Source organism: Perca fluviatilis, chromosome 15, assembly GCF_010015445.1.
Source record: "Perca fluviatilis chromosome 15, GENO_Pfluv_1.0, whole genome shotgun sequence".
Lineage (NCBI taxonomy): Eukaryota > Metazoa > Chordata > Actinopteri > Perciformes > Percidae > Perca > Perca fluviatilis.
This window is the reverse complement of record NC_053126.1, coordinates 30,699,706-30,713,184: the sequence shown is the minus strand read 5'-3', so window position 1 is coordinate 30,713,184 and position 13,479 is coordinate 30,699,706. Positions and strand designations below refer to the sequence as shown.

General features: G+C 41.4%; 1 pseudogene; it reads left to right on the top strand.

The window, feature by feature from the left end:
- LOC120574076 overlaps positions 1 to 8,146 on the top strand; it is a 121,577-nt pseudogene extending 113,431 nt beyond the window's left edge.
- Positions 8,147 to 13,479: the final 5,333 nt, after the last annotated feature.

Below are 13,479 nucleotides of genomic sequence, written 5' to 3'. Positions count from 1 at the left end.
GGGGACCGAAAAGTTATTGCGTCTTAAGGTTGTCCGTAGGCTACGTCCAGACGCTAACCGTGCGTCGCCGTTTACGTCGGGATATTGCCAATTGATTACAAATTCCATGTATACAGGAGTAACTCTCTCTGCTCACGCATGTAAACGGGTTATTCTGAATGTTTCAGAAACCCGAATAGTGACCTTAACCCGACCATAACCCGAAAATTGACAGCTTGTAAACGTAGTCAGTGTTGTTTATGGTTGCTAAGGCGCCGCGCTAAGCTAAACGCTTAGTAAAGAGGGAAAGTTTTTTCATGATATTTAACCTTTCTGAAGCGAGTCATCCAAAGTTCACTTGTCTTTAAGTTAACTTATTTAATTAAAAAGTGATGACAGAACTAAGCTGGCATCATGTTCCTGCTTTGCACAGCGACATAAAGGGTCGGCCTCCCCTTTACAATGACAACAGCCAACACACTCACCATACCAACCGACATAGACTGTAAAAATGATGGATGAAGCAGCAGTGACGTCACCCACTGGTGTGTGGACTTCCGTTTTGAAGCCTCCAGTTTGGCAATTATTTATTTTTTTCAAAACCGGACGTGATGATTTTTGGACGAGAGGGTGGAGTTGGGGTGGATGACGCGGCCAAGCCAGTGTTGTTCATGATTGCAATGACTGCGCTAAGCTAAACGATAAAGAGGGAAAGTTGCCGATTTTCAACCCTTCTGAAAGCGTGTCATCCAGTGGACATTTACCTGCGGGTAAACACGGACCTCTGGGTACTGGCGCCATTCATCTGCATGTGAGGCAGAAAAGAAAATCGGCAAACTTTCCCTCAATTTACACGGTAGCGGTAGCGCTAGCTAGCTAGCTTGGTTAAATCTTTCAAAACGTATCTAGTTGTAGTCTTGCAATGTGTGACCCTGCAAGATCCCCAGTATTTACATATTATTTTAGGTGAGGTGATTGTCTTTAGATGTGAGATAGTTTCAGACTTTAGTCTTTTCAGTCTCTCAGTTATTTCGCGGGGGTTGTGATGCTAAAAGAAACGTCTTTTTCGCCTAAGTTTATGGGGAAAAGTCGTTTGGCAAGAGGGCATCAAATGACAGACACAGAAGTTGTAATTCCACTGTTTGGCTACTGCAAATTGGCTTCAAAACGCACGTCCTGGGGGCCTGGCTGGGGCCGACAGTTTGTGTAACAGATCCACATGATCTGCACAGTGATTTATAATACTATGAAACTGCAACTCTGTAATGTTAAAACTATTTTATTCTCGATTGCGATGGTTGCCAAGTAAACAGAAGGATTAACCCAATAATGTTCTAATCACCTGGAATGTTCACTGACACGTATCTGATTATTCAAAGCAGTGCGTTGCCAGATTATGTTGCGTTGTGCTGTGGCAATGTTGAGCCAGGATCAACTTCTCTGCCTGACTACCCTGCGTTTCTTTTGCTGGAGCCTTCTGCATCTAGGCCCGCTCATTAATTTCAATGTGATAACATGGTCCCTTTGATATGATTTCTTTCACCTAGTGATATTGTCTGTCTAACGAGCCCTACTTGTGAAAATAGAGAGTGAAACGGAGAGGGAGATCTCAAAAACAAGGGTGAGACACATGGGAATAAAAAGAATCATACGTGTGGGAGTGCATTGTTTGTGCGGATTTAAACCCGGACACACACACACACACACACACACACACACACAAACGTGGAAGTGTTACGCAGAGAGCGTGGGAGTCCTCCTACTCCTCCGTGCTCTCCAAATATTCTTTGTTATCGATCCGGTGAAGCCCAGCATGCTCTCCACTACATCAAATGGATTCTGTGGACTCCGTTTCCCTTTAATAATGGCTTGTTACAACACACAGCCCCAACAGGAGTTTGTGTATCCATGGTCAAAGAGCAGAGAGAACACCGTGTAGTAGAGTTGTCTGAAACCACTCTGAGCCAACAGTCCTAGACACCATGAAAAGAAAGACAGACTGATGGAGAACAAATAAGCATTCTATGCAGTCCTACAGCACATTTACAGTAATCACATGGACCTAATCATGGGCGTAGGTTTAGTTGTAAGCATTAGGGGGGACACATTATAAAAAATTTATTCCTGCATTCTGGTGAATTTATGGTGCAAATATCGTTATTTATGTAAAAAGAAATTTATTGTTTAAAACTTTCTGCATATACAAAACATTACATGTTTTTTTTTAGGAATCATGTACATGTCAACAACAAATCTGTTAGCGAATGAGACCTTGTTAAAGCTAGAAGCTCCAAAGTTTTAATCTAGGTAAAAGACATGAAATCACATCTTTCTATTTTTCACGCTCATGTTGTGTTCTTTTACCCCCCAATGTAGCAAAGTAGACACAATTCTGTTTTCCGTACATTTTTTAAGCCCCCTGAAGCTCTTTTGGGGAGTGGGTTGTTTTTCATATTATTTTTTAAAGCCGGGACAAATCTACCTCTTCTAAATATGGGGGGACATATCCCCTGCATCCCCCACGAAATCTATGCCTATGGACCTAATTAAAGGTGAGACTTTGATGTTAAAATGTCTCTAAAGTCCATTCTAAAGTAAATTTTTTTAAAGCTTTAGTGCGTAACTTTTTGATATTAATGAATGTCCGTTACATTCAAGCCGTGGCCAAATGAGTTGATACAAAGCTAATTAAGACTATCATCTCCACACAACTCTCTTTGGATTTCTCAGTATGGCAATGATTAGAAGATTGTGGCGTCCGTCAACTTTCCCGTGCAGAAACTCTAGTGAAGATAATGACCTCTTCTGAAGAGTCCATCATGTTATTTTAATCCTCCGTGTCCTCCTTGGCTACTAGCAACTGTGTGGAGGAAGGGTGGGGGAAGGTTTGTATCATGTGGATGCGCCGACAGTTTTGTTGTCATTACTTAGAATTCCTCACGGGGGCGACAGAAACTACGCACTATAGCTTTAAGTTAATTGTTACAATCTTGCAGTCTAGAGCTGTACCTTCAATCTATTCTCAAACACATATTCAATCTCTTTAATTCTCTGTACTTTTCTCCGTCCAAACTAACCTCCTGACAATGAAAGTCTTTGGGCGGACAAGTTGTTTTTGTCATTTGCTGTATTCCCTCAGCTGATTCCCAAAAAATCTAAATAAAATAATAATTTCACTCTAATAACAATGCAGAGAAAATGAGTTTTGAGTGAACTGTGGTACAATACATTAAATTGAAACATTTATCTTTAACATTGTACATGGCCTCTTACAAATAAAATAAGTATAAGTAAAATATAAAGAGCCACTGTCAATCAAATCTGATCAAACCACACTCACAGATTAGCTGAGTGGTAAACCGTCAATAAATGTAAGGATGTTGAACTTGTGATTGTTGCACATTTGGTTGTGAATATTTAATGATTTAAAAAAATACTGAAGTTATGTGGCTTTAAGCACTTTTTTAATATTGTAACTGGTGGGGGGCTGAGCCAATTGTAACTATTTTATATATTGTTAAATAGTGCAATGAACTGTAAAATCAATGATTTATGAACTCATTATAGGTTTCATTTGTAAAATCTTAAGTGTCTTGGAAAGTAACTACCTACTAAAGCTGTCGAGGAAGAGTAGTAAAATAAAAAGTAGTCTACACAATGTGTCTCTGAACTGATGCTGAAGCATAAAGTGGAACTGTTCTCATGAAGCTTTGGTGAATATAGCTACGGAAAGTAACGTGTTGCATTTGAAATATATTCCACGTATTTATGACTGTTTGGGTTAGGGTTACACATTAACTGCTGCTGTGTAAGAGCGCAAAGATCCGCGTAGCGAGGAGGTCGGGGGGGGATGGTTGCGTACACAGCCAAGTTTGTGTCCCAGAAGAAGGGGAAAACGCAGGGCTTTCACCCAGGAAACGTGTTCATGTCCCGGAAGTATTACTTAAGGAGGTTGGTGTTTTTAAACCCAATCCACTGCGTCCCAGTTTGGTCCATAGACGTCAGTTAATATTAACGGTGTATTACATAACCCGCCCACTGCAACAATATGGGCCCTATTTTAACGATCTGAAACGCAAGTGTGAAACGCAAAACGCAAGTAGCTTTGTGGGCGGCTCTCGGGTGCTGTTGCTATTATACCGGCGGTATATGCCCGACGCAAATCTTAAATGGGTTGGTCTGAAGTAGCTAGGTGTTGTTTGGGCGTAACGTGAAAATAACAAATCAGAGCGTCATCTCACATTCCCTTTAAAAGCAGGCGCGCTTGTTCCATGGCGGATTGCTATTATGGCGGCGGATTTGCCTGGCGCACGCCAGCGGGAGCTGTCCGGGATGCGGCAAAGTAATAAATGCCCGTCTTGTCCGGGTGGCTGCGGTTGCTGCGGCCTCTCGGGCGTTATCTCCTCAAGTCTGGAGAGGATTCTGCAGCCATGGAGCATGGGCCTCCAAACGCCTCACCTGCACCTGTTATGCCCCTTCCTCCTCCCCCCACTCCATCTCCGTCCACCCGCTCCACCAGGAGCGCATCGCGCATTGCCACTCCCGGACCAGATTCCGCCGGTGTGTCCAATCCCACCGTAGTTCAACATCATGTCTCCTTAAGTCCTCTAATATTTCCTCATTTATGTCATCAACACATCCATGATTCATGGGGTGCAAAATAGGAATGATACATGCGTCGGTGTACAAAGGCAATTGCGCTGAGTGCAAGATAGGGCCCTATATCTACCACTGGGATCAGATATAGTTTCAGCAGGTTCAAAAGGAATCCCCTTTCTAAGCAGAATTGCTCTTCCTCTGGCTTTGTGATCAAATCGTGAATGATATACCTGCCCGATCCATTTATATCTTAGCCTCTTTTGGGAATTATTATATAGATGTGTTTCCTGCAGAAATATTATATCAGGCTTTAACAATTTCAAATGACTGATTATTTTACTTTGTTTGACAATATTATTCATGCCTTTGACATTCCAGCTAATAAAGGAAATTGCACACTGTTGCTTATCTACATTTTTATATTTATGCAATTCCAAAAATGATCTAATGGTCTTCCTTCCTTCCAAATCTAATCTCTCACATGAACCGTGCAAGAGCAGAACTAAATGCAACAGGGCCCTTCACCAGATACCAGTGCCACCTTTTTAAGCATACCTTAGCATTTACAGTCAGAGACTAAATATAACTTAATATTGAAATATTGAAAATGAATTCTTAAATGTTCTATCCAAGCAGAGCTCACAAAAGCGTGGCTTCACATGTCGCTACTCCACCGGAAAATCTAGGATTTTACTTTTTAACAGAAAGGTCGACATCTTTAGAAATCCTTTCCATAATGTTGTCAGAATCTTAGAATATTAATTGATGGTGCACAATTGCCCCATAACTTGCCGCTGCCGACTGTCTTGCTTAATCCTGGACCAATTTCGAAGGTTGTTGTACCCATCAATCACCTATACACAAAAACATAGGAAAATAGGGTCCAGGTTGAAACAACACTGTAACCTGCTCCAATCAATTAATGGACTTTATTAAGATCATAGGAGTCAGCTGTTTATTGACAACACAATTCATATTTTGTACGGAATAACACCTCTCAAGCAGTCGGGTTAATTGAGGCCATCTGTGTAGTGAACACTGCAAACATTGAAATAAACTAGCACTGAGCTTTATTTCCATTCAGTTGCTACCCTTCACCTACGGGCAAAGCAGTCGAGCACTGCTGCATTCTCCATGGAAGTGAAAATGGTGACTGATGTAGAGCCAAAGTTTGGAAGCACACAGGTCCAGAGGAATAAAGTGTCATGTTTACGACTGGTCCGACTCAGCAGAGAGGGAGAGGAGACGCAGGAGACTGAAAGCAGTGAACACTGGTGACAAGAGAATCCCTGGTGGAAAATTTTTTATTTTTAATATCTCTCTCTCTCTCCTTTACAGGCTTACACACTCTGAATTACTCCTCTTCTCTCTTCCATTTCATTCTACTCTACCTCAAATCCATTGATTCCAACTCTGTACTTCCAGTTCCTCTAGTATGCTCTTGTTTTCTCTATTAGTAGTAAGCAGCAGGGTCTTTGGGGCCTGACATGTCGAGCTGACAATTAATTACTTTGATTGATTAACACCCTTTGTGTCTTCTGTTAAAAGTTCCATTTGTTCACTACAGCCAATAGTGGGCTGTTCATCTACATACCTACAAGTATGTTCTTCACCTGTGCGAAAATACCTGCTCAAAATCATTTTTTGTTACTGCCATTGCAAAATGAAATAAAAACTAACTGGTCGACAATATCCACACTACTCTGAATCTATTTACACAGTTATTCACATGCGTGGACTACAACAACAATTTATCCTAATGGATAATTCCTGTGTAGCACCCTGAAAAACACCCACACAATTAGATTTGGGTGACATACAACTACTCTTCTATGGAGAGCCATTTCATTCAAAACCCCACCCAACCTGCACACGACTTCTCCAATCATCCTGCGCCATGCTGGGACATGGAAGAAGTTGGCCTTCTGCCAGAAAGCCTTTTCTGCCAGAAATCTCTAAATTCTAAGGAAAAAAACTACTACTTGGTTTTTACAAACGATAGTGGCAGAAAAACCCCAAAGGCTAACTTCTCCAGTGTGCGCCATGCTGTTGGGAGAAGTTAGACTTTCTCTCAAAAATCTTCAGTAGTAATAGTTGTATAAAGAGCGACACAATATGTATATAATGTGGATGAATGGCTCAAACATACTCTTACACAGAGACTGGGGTTTGTGTCTTGTAAGAAACCCAAATTTGATGTTGATGTATCATTTTTTGACTTTTTTTAGTTGCAGTTAGGGTGGATTTTTGAATGATATGGCTTTCCATAACCCTCCAGAGATCCAAAATGCAGTTGTAGTTCAGCTGATGACAATTAGGAAAGAAAATGGGTGGGCGGACACCAAGAGACTGGTTGAGTTGAGAGAGAGAGAGAGAGAGAGAGAGAGAGAGAGGGAACGAGTATTATTATAATCTGAAAATACAAGGAATAATAAAGGCTACACACAATCCAGGTGCAACCACAATCCATGGGAAACCTGTGAGACCAGAAAGCACATAAAACTCTGGAGGAGATGTCAAGTTAGTAACATGCATTAATGGGACAGGAATGCATACTGATGGTGAGAGAGAGGAGGAGAGGAGTTCAGTGTATCATGGGATTTGAAATGATATTCTGGATTTTACAGGGAGCCAGCGCAGAGAAGCTAATATGGGAGAAATTCTCTTTTTCTAGTTCCTGTCAGTACACGTGCCGCAGCATTCTGGATCAACTGGAGAATCTTAAAGGACTTATTGGTGCAGCCTGATAATAAGGAATTGCAAAAATCGAGCCGAGAAATAACAAATGCATGGACTTGTTTTTCTGCATCTTTTTTGAGACCGGATTTACGCAGGTGAAAGGCAGTCCTTGTAGTTTTTTATGTGGGAGTTGAAGGATGTATCCTGATCAAAGATTAACTCGAAGATTCCTTTCGGTGGTGCTGTAATTTTGTTTATTTGGTCTATTCTGTACACGCGATAATCTATTTCATGTCTGTCCATCCTGGAGAGGTTTCTCTCCTCTGTTGCTCTGCCTGAGTTTTTCCTCCAAATTAAGGGTCTAATTATAGAGGGTGTCATATTCTGTACAGATTGTAGAGCCCCTTGAGGCAAATTTGTCATTTGTGGGATAACAGGGGCCGTCAACAGCTCACTCAAAAATTGATTGGAGTGCATCACCTACTGGGTTGACATCTTTTTATCACTTTTCTACTGTGAGTGCACTACATACCTGCATAGAAGTGGTAAATAGTTTTAAACTAGGACAGAGTTCAGTCCTTTTTCTCCTTTACCTTTGTCTCTCGTTATCCTGTCTCATTCACACTTTGTTTCTCACGTCTTTCTCTTCACCACTTTGAAAACCTGAGGCATGTCTTGTTCTGTTTTGTTTCACACTGCTTATCCTTGCAGTGCTAATTATCTCCTTTCGTCCTTCTCTTCTCTTCTCTTCCTCAGTGAATCAGTGGCTCCTGAAGTAGAAGATGAAAAAGATGTCAAGCTGCAGGGCCACGGGAGGGGAGGCAGAATTCATTCAAGTCTATTTCACACTGCCAAACCGAGCCGAGCCTGCTGTTTGACCTGAACTGAATGGGAGGCAAAAGTGCTCTGCTTTACTTAAGACATCTTAACTACACTGATCTCAGCTGCTCAACTCCAAACAATCTTCTGTGCTGGCCTCCCACACATGTACAATGTAAACACAGCTCATGTGGGCCAGCACTTTGAGCAGACTTTGAGTCCAAAGTCTACTCCCTTCTGTGTTTTTATTTGTTGTGTTAACTCACAAAGACTGGAGATGTAAAGACACTCAATCATTTTCTTTGGCTGGTTTTCAGACAGATAGATGTTATTTAAAGACTACAGTATACTCTTTGTCTGTTTGTCTGCTCGTTCATGCCTACACAAGGGAAATTATGGAAATGATCGTCCATCGACTGGAGGAATTATTGCATTTCCATTGATGGTCTGAACTCCGGCAACAAAGAAACACCCAACTGTGGCATGATGAGAGATACAAAAAAAATCTGCTGGTTCTGATATCACATAGTAACTAAAGAAGGTAATTTTCAAAGAGAATTTGAAATGTGTGAATTGCAGGTTACCAAGCTGAAGGGGGAGAAAAAGAGAGGGAGAGACTGCAACTCTGACATTTTACAGTCCTGAAAAGATTTATGTAACTGAAGACTGGAAAGGGATAGGTCAATCATTTTGCATGATTTTACAATAGTTCACTTGTCTTTAAGTTAACTTATTTAATTAAAAAGTGATGACAGAACTAAGCTGGCATCATGTTCCTGCTTTGCACAGCGACATAAAGGGTCGGCCTCCCCTTTACAATGACAACAGCCAACACACTCACCATACCAACCAACATAGACTGTAAAAATGATGGATGAAGCAGCAGTGACGTCACCCACTGGTGTGTGGACTTCCGTTTTGAAGCCTCCAGTTTGGCAATTATTTATTTTTTTCAAAACCGGACGTGATGATTTTTGGACGAGAGGGTGGAGCTGGGGTGGATGACGCGGCCAAGCCAGTGTTGTTCATGATTGCAATGACTGCGCTAAGCTAAACGATAAAGAGGGAAAGTTGCCGATTTTCAACCCTTCTGAAAGCGTGTCATCCAGTGGAGATTTACCTGCGGGTAAACACGGACCTCTGGGTACTGGCGCCATTCATCTGCATGTACGGCAATACATAAAATTGGCAAACTTTCCCTTAAGTTACCAGCTAACGCTAGCGATAGCTAGCTAGCTTGAACGTTGAACAAGACATTTTTATGCGAACAAAATGTTCCAATTTACATTGATAAAGTCAAAACACAATGAGAGGGCAAAAGCTTAAAGGAACACGCCGACTTATTGGGAATTTAGCTTATTCACCGTAACCCCAAGAGTTAGACAAGTTGATACATACCCTTCTCATCTCCGTGCGTACTGTAACGCTGCCTGACGCCCCCAGCCATCACAGAACATGCAGGTGAATGGTTCCAGTAATCCTACTGCTCCGAATTGTGACAAAAGTGACAAAATAACGCCAATATGTTCCTATTACATGTTGTGATTTGTAGAGTCACAGCATGTACAAAAAACAACGTAACATGAGACACAGCCATCTTCTATCCGTAAACAAACCGGGAACTATATTCTCAGACAGGCTTGCTGCAAAGCAAATCATTCCGCCCAAGTACTATATTCTTCCGCCTGAGAATATAGTTCCCGGTTTGTTTATGGTTAGAAGATGGCTGTGTCTCATGTTACATTGTTTTTTGTACATGTAAATAGGAACATGTTGGCGTTATTTTGTCACTTATTGGGAGCAGTAGGATTACTGGAACCATTCACCTGCCTGTTCTGTGATGGGCTGATGCCGCTGGAGCCGTCAGACAGCCTTACAACACACACGGAGATGAGAAGGGTATGTATGGGTTACGGCGAATAAGCTAAATTCCCAATAAGTCGGCGTGTTCCTTCAAGATGAAAATACGGAGAACACCCAAAAACAAGTTCATGGCTATTTTAATTTACACAGTTACCTACAGACTTCTATAGAGAAAGACTTCTTTTTGCAAACAGCGGAGTCACCCCCTGCTGGAGATTAGATAGAATGCAGGTTTAAGGTAGCCTGGATGCCGGCCGAACTTAGCCCCGCCCACAACATTCGAGGTCTGACTAGAATCTGAATATGACCACGTCAGGCTAGGTTTAAGGCACTTCAGCATTGGATTCACTTTTCAGACCTTGTGGCTCCGTCCATTATTATTTCAGCCTATGCTCACCAAACATGTTCAAACTAAATTCTTCATATTAAGGTCTAATTCTATGAGGCCAGTCATGATCATTATGGAGCTGTAGTAAGAGATACAAAATGCACAATAGATAAGTGTGGAAGGAATGGATTACAGTATGTCTGCTGTAGCATAAACGGCAATCATTAGCATGCCCAGTTCAGTTCAACCATCTTAATTTTCTACCTATAAGTAACCTAGTCTCCAAAGGCAAGGGTCACGTCATTAGCTAATTACATGACGTTATGCAGTTACAGATTATGTCAGAAATACTTGATACCAAACGGCAGCAAACGGTCAACTAGTCATGCAATAGTGTGTCCGATTTAACCAGAGGAAAGCAAGGTGAAATTGATGTTCATGTTAGTCAGTGGCAGCAAAGTGATAGGGTGTAATATAAAGGTCTAATTTAAATTAAGATTTCAGCCACTCTCAAGACTTTGGGTGTGCCTGAAGTGCTGAACGTACCCCCACGCCAACACCTGTGCCTAGCTTAAAGCCGCCGTTTGACACGTCTTCTAGGAAAGGACAAAAACTGTCTACATTAAAGCTTTAGTGCGTAACGTTTATATTAATAAACGTCCGTTACATTCAAGCCATCGCCAAATGAGTTGCTACAAAGCTAATTAAGACTATCAGCTCCACACAACTCTCTCTGTATTTCTCAGTATGGCTATGTTCAGAAGATTGTGTCCGGCGACTTTTGCGCGCAGTAACTCCAGTGAAGATAATTACTCATGTTTTTTAAATCCTCCGTGTCCTCCTTGGTTACAAGCAACTGTGTGCAGGAGGGGTGGGGTTGGTGCGCAATCACGGAAGACTCGCGTCATGTGGATGCAACAACAGTGTTGCTGTCATTACTTAGAATTCTTCATGGGAGACAGAAACTATACGCACTAAAGCTAAAAATGGCTCCGTGAGAGGAGCCGGTGTGGATGTTAGAACAAGAGTTAAGCAGTAAATTAAGCCAGACAAAGAACTATGTGTGACGTTATTAGCACCACTAAACATTGAGAATAGCTTCTTGGCTCAAAAACCGAGTTGTATCGAAATACTTTTTTGACCATGAAACCGTGAGCGCAGTTGCCAAAATTTTTATGTTGTAAAAGAGAGGAGAACCTGTTAAACACATTGTGTTTCATGTAAAAAATGTGGCAATTCAAGCAGGTTATAAAAGGTGTCACTTTCTTTCTGTTTTCCTCCTCAATTTTCTACTCTCAGTCATCATTGAAATCTATTGCTTCCATCCACGTGTGGACTTTCCCTATGTTTTGAAATATAAATGATATAAAGGTTGAATGAAGAGGGTAAATAAGAAAAGTTAGAGCATGAAAGAGAATTTTAAAACTACTTTAATGTCACTCCTGGAGGAGTAAAGAGGGATGGTGCCCATACACATACGTTCATGTTATTACATATGTTATTGAAATAAATATTAATTTAGAGAAGTTGCCATGACTTTTCTTTCTAAATATAAACGGTCAGTTTTGACTAGAAACAGATGTCACTGATAGCAGCCACCAACTGGGACTATCAAAGCAAATAAGTATTTGAATTTTAACAGCCACTGAATACTTAAAATTGAAATATTTTACTTTGAAAACCATGTATCTGAATTTATTTGTTCTGAATTTACCTCTTTGAAATTTAAGTATGACATTTCTTGATTTGCAATTTCAAAAGCTGAATTTGAGTATACATAGTTTTTAATGGTCACTAATTCAGATGCAAAAATTCAAGTTTCAGAGCAAATAAATTCATACATGGTTTTTAAAGTAAAATATGTCAATATTAAGTATTAATATTAAGCATGGCTGTTAATAATTAAATATTACTAATATGCTAATATACTATATTACTATACTCAGGGGCGTAGCACAAAATTCTGGGCCCTGTAGAAAGGCATTTTCTATGGGCCCCTCCCCGCATCCACAGCTATTCATTCTAGCATGTTTTTGGGCCATTTCACATGAGGGCCCTGGGTACTCAGTACCCTTTTTCCCCCCACTCTGACGCCCCTGACTATACTAAATATATTTTCTTCCATAGATAGTCCTCAGAGTCCTTTACTGTCTGGATGCATGCATCTGAGGAGGCACCGGGTGTCTGAAGGCTAAGGGCGTTTTCACAGCTATAGTTGGTTTAATTGGGTCTGAATCAGTTGGTGAGTTTGTAAACTTGGTGCGATTTCCCCTTGGTTGGGTTTCACATGGAAAAATCCAAGCCAACCAAAATTATTATATTACAAATTACGCAAGAACGTTCACTCCTCTTATTGGTCGGATGTGTCTGGGGGCGGGAGCAAGAAAGTAAATATAGGAAGAAGGTTCTATGTTCTGGAATAGTGCATATTTCTTGCATTTCCATGGTCAAATCAGCTCATTTCATTTAAATAATTAGACATTGTTTGTTATTGTCTGCTCTGCTCACTGAGACGTCGCTCCGCTCTGCCGGCGTCTGTCTCCAACTTTAGCGGCGGCTGGTTTGACCACGGAGATGCGAGTGACGGACGGCGAGCTTAACTGCTGTCTATTTCTGTGAGAGAAACATTGCAAGCTGTTACAGTTTGCCTGCTCTGCTGCATGGCAGATTGCTAAGCACACCTGACTACAGGAGACATTTAGCTCAGACTTGTGGAGTAGACATACAGTAGTTGGTGCTGTTCGAGGTCGGATCACGCTCTCACCACAAACGAACCGCTCGAGAGTTCGACTGTAAGCGTACCGAGACCACCTCATCAAGCAGGTCTCGATACGCTTGTTTGGTCCGCTTGTGGTGCGCACCTGAGTGCGATTGCCGCGTTCTCACCTGCCAATACGAACCTCACCAGAGAGGCAAACGAACTCTAGAGCGATTCAACGAAACTAAACGAGGCAGGTGTGAAAGCGTCCTAAGAAAAGGACTCATGAAGGACTTATATAGATATAGACTCCATCGGTCTGAACCAAAGGTGTTCAAGACCGAGTCCAAGTCCGAGTCACTAAAGAAGAGTCTCCACCGCTGCCTATTACACATAAAAGTAGTCAGAAATTTCATCCAACTTCCGAGTCCTATTTCATTAATGCTCGAGTCCAAGTCCAAGTCCTCAAGCTCAGGACTCGTGTACTCCATCACTGATATTACACGTAATTCTG